Source organism: Alexandromys fortis, unplaced genomic scaffold, assembly GCF_014885135.2.
Source record: "Alexandromys fortis isolate MF-2015 unplaced genomic scaffold, M_Fortis_MF-2015_v1.1 scaffold_1856, whole genome shotgun sequence".
In the NCBI taxonomy this organism is placed as follows: Eukaryota; Metazoa; Chordata; class Mammalia; order Rodentia; family Cricetidae; genus Alexandromys; species Alexandromys fortis.
This window is the reverse complement of record NW_026069720.1, coordinates 335-6,964: the sequence shown is the minus strand read 5'-3', so window position 1 is coordinate 6,964 and position 6,630 is coordinate 335. Positions and strand designations below refer to the sequence as shown.

General features: G+C 47.7%; 1 long non-coding RNA gene across 1 annotated transcript; it reads right to left on the bottom strand.

The window, feature by feature from the left end:
- Positions 1-85: 85 nt before the first annotated feature.
- Positions 86-6,043, bottom strand: LOC126496210 (uncharacterized). The gene is made up of 3 exons (XR_007590304.1): positions 5,816-6,043; positions 2,914-3,029; positions 86-522 (listed from the first exon to the last, which is right to left on the bottom strand). It is a non-coding gene; the product is annotated as an uncharacterized lncRNA (long non-coding RNA).
- Between the last annotated feature and the right edge of the window lie 587 nt (positions 6,044-6,630).

Genomic DNA, 6,630 nt, shown 5'->3' with positions numbered 1-6,630 from the left:
CAGGGACCATGCATTGTGGTGACCATGCACTGCAGGGACCATGCATTGTGGTGACCATGCACTGCAGCGATCATGCACCGGAACCTCGGAAACCATGAACTCAAATAATTCTTTCCTCATTACAAGCTGATTTTTCCCAAGTATTCTGCCACAGTGACAAAAAGCAGGCCAACACATGGACTAAAAAGATTTTGATTAATAGGAAAACCAAAAGCATCCGGGTAGTTCTTCCTCAATTTCTAAGAAATCTTTACCTCCTGGGCACCAAAGAAAATCTGTGTCTCTAGAGGAAGTTATATGTGCACGCTCGTGTGGTAGGGTGGGTGTGTGAGAGGGCCGGTCATGTTCAAAGCGTGCCATGGGTTATACACCAAAGGATACAATGCCCTTTGTCACAACTTTGCACCCTCCTCTGAGTCCGAGAAGTTCAGTGATTAATGAGACCGCAGCAGGCTTCAAGAAGGATCTTGATATCGTCTCTCTCTCTGGCCTTTCGCTTTCTTCTGTTTTTCTCTGAAAACCCTGTGAGGTGGTTTGAATGAAAAATGTTCCCCATAGGCTACCGTATTTGAATAGTTGGGCTCCAGGTGGTTTGGGGGAGGCTATGGAGCCTTTCAGAGGGGCAGCTCTGCTGGAAGTACATCACTGGAGGTGAACTTTGAGGGCTTAGAACCTCATGCCACTTCCTGTCCTCCTTCTCTGTGTCCTGTGCGTGGATAAAATGTAATCAGCCCGTCTCCTGCTGCTGCCAACAAGACAAGCCTTCCCTGCCATTATGGACTGGAGATTCCGGAAACATAAGCCAAAGTAACGCTTTTATCCTGAAAGGTGCTTTTGGTCCTGATGTTTACCACAGCAGTGGCAAGGCACACACCTCGTCACGCTGCCTTTCTGATTTCTTGTCTGTTCTTTGCTCTCCATGTCCAGTTAACCCAGGGCTCTAGCACCCAAAGAAAATGTCAAAAGTCAGAAGAGCCTCTTTTTATAAGTGTGAATAAATAATATCAAATATAAAGACACCAAAAACTGGGCCAGGTGATACACACCTGCAATAGTCCTCAGAGGATTGAGGAAGGGGGATGATGAGCTCACGATCAGCCTGGGCTACAGAGCAAATCTGAAACCAGCCTGAACTACTCGGAAAGTTTGAGTCCAGCCTGGGCTACCCAGTGAGATCCTTCCTGTCAGTAAGTAAGTCACTATTTAATATACAGTGGAACTGAGCGCACTAGTCACACGCACCACGTGATGACCCTGTAGAGATTTCCTCCGGCACCGCCACAGCAACGGGAAACAGACTGACAGTTATCATGACCATGGTTTTATCGTTTTTTATGAGTTAGGGCTGATAAATTCTCCTTTAGTTATTAACCCTATTTTATAAACAGAGAAACCTAGGCCAGGAAAAGCAGTAATTTACCAGATTGAAAAAAAAAAATGACCACAGTACTTTGCAGCTTCTTCCATCAACAAGTGCGGCCATCTACTGGATGGTGGGAGACCACCCGGAACACAGATGAGCTAGCGTCCCAGCAGGAAGCCCTGACCACAGCAATCCCTGAGCCAGTGTGCAAGCAGACAGACACAACCACTGTAATTATTTCATTTGTGAGCAGCAGAGCTAGCTTTCAAACTCAGGGAGCTGGTTCCATATCCTATTTTCCACACTTAACACTCTTCTGTATACGAAAGAACAGGGATTCTCTGACAGTGGGAAGCAAGCCATCTTCCAAAGAAGCTGGAAAGATTTAGATTTGATATAACTTGAGGTGATAGCTAGCTAAAGATACCAGTCTTTCAATAAATGATGCCAGAGTACCTGGTATCCACCCATATGCAAAAAAAGGAACTTTGACAGACTCTCATACCCTGTGCAAAAATGAACTCAAACTAGCTTATGAACTTAAATGTAAAACTTTAAAATTTAGGGGGAGAAAAAACACAGGAGAAAAGTTTAGAATCTAGGGCTATCTACTGAGAGTTTTGGGACGTGTCTCTAAAGTAAAATTCATAGAAAAATCCCAGTAAGTGGAACCACATCGAAATACAAAGCTTTCCTCTGTGAAAGACCCTGTTGAAGAGTCAATGGACACGTCAATAAACTGCAGGGACATGCCTGCACCTCGTACCTCACCAAGGATGGGCACCTACAAGTCAGGACTGCATGCTTGAGCATTCATCTCTGAGACATGAAAACTATGTTCATATAAAACCTGTACATGCGTGTTCAATGTGGCGTTATGCATAGCCTCTCTGCATCCTTGAGAGGGCAAAGCCCAGATATCCTTAGTGAGAGTGGTCATTCTCGCTACCATTTTAAGATGGTTGCCTTCACCATTAGCTACTACTCAGATCAGGCTCTGGAGAACCATGTTGAAATAATGGAAAAACAACAACAGAACCCAAAACAAAACAACAAACAAACAAAAAAACACACACACACACACACACTCCTGCCAAAAAAACAGAGTAAAGCAACCCAGAAAATTCAAGCCGCACTTCAGATGATTTCATTTCTATAGTATTCTACAAATGAAAAAAAAAAATAAGTCATAGAAGAGATTAGTGGTGGGCAAGGGTTAGGGCTAAGGGAGAGGTGGCAGTCATAACAAAGAAATGGACACAAAGGTCCGATGGTTTATCTTCACTGTATTAATCCTAGCATCCTGCTAGAAATACTGCTTGAAATTGGGTAAAGGATATAAGGGCTCAGTATTGTAAGTGTACTGATTAAAAAAAAAAAAAAAAAAAAAGAGTCAAGAGGAAAGACTACCAAAAAACCTCCAAAACCCACATTATTGACAAAAACAAATATTGGGAGCATCCAGCAGCAGGCAGCGTCCTGTATACTTCTGCTGGCCTGCAATCCATTCTGACCACCTCACTCCCCACATACTCATCAGCGGTACATACGCAATCTGGGCACAGCTACAGACTGGACCCAAGGCAGCAGACGCTGGCTGAAGGGCTGGAACCCAGAGCGGTGTAAGTATCTCAGCATGGCAAGACGAGGTCACAGATCCAAACACCTGCGGGAAGAATTTTTTAAAGGGGGAGGGGAGTCAGGAAAAATGCTAGACAACACATTACATTCTCCTCTGTTTCTCCTTCTCTTAGCGTAAAACTGTGACTCACGTGATTTAAACTTTGTTATATTAGAGAAACGACCACCTCCTCAGTGTTACAGGAATAGAAAAAAGAACAAAGAGCTTCCTTCCCTCCCTCCCCCCGTTTTTTTAAAGAACTGCTTTACTTTTTATATACCAAACAGTAATTAGATACAATGAATATTTTGAATGATAAAATATTTTTAAGATATAATGTTTGAATGTCAGTATTAAATCTTCGTTATATTTCCTTTCCTGGTAAGGGTTCTCTAATGATTAACAAATCCATCCTCAACAGCAGCCCGCCACTGTCTCCCAACCGAATGTGGAGACTCGCAGAACTGAAATGTCAGCTTGGTTCTTGCCAGCACAAGAGGAAAGGTGGGGGGCAGGGTGCAGGGGAGGGGTCCTGGTTGCGGCAGGAATCTAAGGTAAACTCTGGAGGTCAGGGGTGTAATGTTTGTAAATGGCTAGCATCTTATTATTGCACTTATTATTATGAATGTAAGTGTGTGATCTCAACAGTGAGGATGTAGTGGCCATGAAAAAATTTTCTTATCCTGGGTCAAACCTAAGGTTTTAGACAACGAATGTCCCACACATAGACACACAAAAACCCAGTAGAGGACTCACTCATTCTTGTAAGCACATCGACAAGTCAATTGTTACTGAGCTCTTATGCTATAAGGCCACTGGGGTTTCACAAGATAAGAAAAATAACTGCATTTCCTTTAAGTTGTGCTTCATAGACTGGGGGATATATTCCAAATCCTATGTGTGTATATGTGTGTGGTGGTGGTTAGGGTACCTGCAAACATGGAGGTCAATTCAAGTGTCTTGTTCTATCTCGGTCCACCTGTTTTTTGTTTGTTTTTGAGATCAAATCTCTGAATGAACCCAGAGCTTGCTGTTTTGGTCGGGCTGGTGAGCCAGTGAACCCCTGCTTGTCTCCTTCCCCTAGCTCTGGTGTATCACCACACCCAGAGTTTACACGGGTGCTCGGGATCCGAACTCAGGTCCTCACGCTGGCACGGCAAGCACTTTCCCCACTCAACCATTTCCTCAGGCCCCCGAATCCACAGCAATGCACCGTTCTACAGTTATTCTGCACGGAAGCGCAGACGTGAAGAGGAGATGGCGGCAGGCTGATGAGTGCACGCGGTGAGGGACGGCTAATAGTGACATACTCCTGGTGGCAGCCCCTTTGCACCGTCCTCTGCAGTTCTAGCAGTCAAAGCTGAACAGAATCCTCTAGGTGAGCCGGTTCAGGCACTGTTGCTCTCCACCAATGAGTTATCAACTTCCCTTTGGTGCAGGGAACACAGGATGGGGAACACGGCTTTAGAGCTGTGCAGACTTGGGTGTTAGCTCTATCCTGGCCAGGGGTATGACTTTTGGAGGTTTACTTGGAACTTTGTAAGCCTCAATTTCCTCGTCTGTAAATGAGGGATAATAACGGTTAGGACAGCATGAGATCACTATGGGAATTAGACCAGGCAATGCATGGAAAGCGCCTGGGTACACGGGTAAGGCTCACGTCTGTCTCCCTCCTCTGCCTTTTAAAAGGCACAGACACGTCTTCAGCTTCCCACTTTTTATTCCCTTCAGCGACACAAAAAGGTCAAAAGAGCCACTGGTGGGCAGCTGAGCATGGTACCATACTCCTGTAATCCCAGCAGTTGGGGGTAAGGAGAGGCAAAAAGATCAGAAAGTCAAGGTCATTCTCGGCACGCAGCCGCAGCCAGTTCGAGGCCAGCCTGAGCTCCATAGCACCCTGGCTCAGAACAGAACCTGATCTAATCACATACATGTTTCTAGATTGTTTCCCCCGTCTTGTCTAAGTACAGAAAGCTCTGAATGTCTGAGATCCATTAAGTCATCGGGTCTTCCCTTGTACCTTGTCTCGTCTCTGTCCCCTGCAGGTAGCCTGTTCTTTCAGTGCAATGGACTGGTTCAACCTGGCAGTTTACTGTGCCAGCAAAAACCAGACAAGAGATATAAAGGCCCAAAGTGTGACCGAGACGTTTTTACATTTTAACTCAGAACATCTCTCAAGTACCTATCCACAACTACACTGAAAGCTCTTATCTCACTTAGAGAAGTGAACTTCAGTCTCAACAAACCACCCAGAAAAAAACACATGCTGAGTTCATGGTTCAGTACTTAACAAAAAGACAAAAGCCCAAAGATAAATGCCCCTGCTTCAGAGGGTGGGGGAATAAAGCTGGGGTGAGGAGTGATGAGTGAAAATTCTGAGGGCACCCTGTTTGTGCCATGAGATAATTTACCGCACGCAGGGGCTCTTGGGGTAACCCTGGCTGCAGGGAGTATCAACCATGCACACCCATATGTCAGGGCGTGAGCACAGACAACTGCAGACCCAGGCCGTGGGGGTGTGCCGGCGGCTCATAACATACCAGGCGTATCACTACTCGCAGCGCTGGGGCACTGGAAGTGGGTTAGGGATCTGGGTGAGAAGGGGCTGCAGGGTCTTCAGGCCTCCACCTGGTCGCGTACCCAAAAGATCGCCAGATACCCGGGGCCTCCTATGCCCCGCACTGGGAGCCGTGCACCAGCATCTCAGAGCACCTGGGTGCCCCCAAGCCGCCACCACCCGCGACCCGCTCCCATCCCCTCCCCCGTGGATGCGCCACGCGTCTCCTCCACGCCCCGAGTGCACCCTGGCCCAGTGTCACCCGCTCGCCTACCTGCTAGCAGCCGACCCCAGTCCCGGCCCACTCTCCGCGCCGGGTGCCCTGGCCTCCGCCTTTTCTTCCGTCTACGTCCCCGCTCTCCGGCGTTGCGTCAGCCGCGTTACAGTGAACCCCGGCCGCGGCGCCAGCGCCGTTGACGTTAGGCGACGGGTCCGACCCGAGCTACGCCGCGGCGACGGCGCAGGCGCTTCTGAGAATCGCGCCCACGCTCCACGTGGCGGCCCCCTCCCACCCCCAAGCGCCCAAAGAGTATAGGGGCGGGGCTCCGGCACCCAGACAGGAGCCGGCCCAGGCAGCTTCCCAGCCAGGTGGAGAAGGGGGTTGGCTCCCAGTTGCTGATGGAGTTGGTAAAAAATGTTTGGCAGTGATCATCTGTACGGCAGGCTCGCCTGAAAAATAGATTGGATCAATTAAGACCCTCGGCCCCCCCAAAAAAGAACAAACAAAAACTGGCGGTTGAAAACAAATGGCACCATAATAAAATAAGTTGGCACCTAGTTATCCGGAAATAACAGCCCAAGTGTTTTCCGCAAAGGCAGTGGTAAGAATACTGCATTTTAAAAGTGTGTTTAATCTCTAATAACTGATTATTCCAAAGCTGAATGTGTCAAGAGCACAAGCTGTCTTCTTCCCAGCTGGCTGTTCTCCTCGCATCGCACATAGGCACACTGTGGTTGGAAGTTGGTGCTTTGTGCTTTTGTGGTCCTGACAAGTCTGCTGAACCCATTCATTCATTTTCTCATTCACTAAAGGGGGCTTACGGCCGCTTCAGTCGCCCCCAGAATTGACCCTCCCCCTCCCCCCGTGCC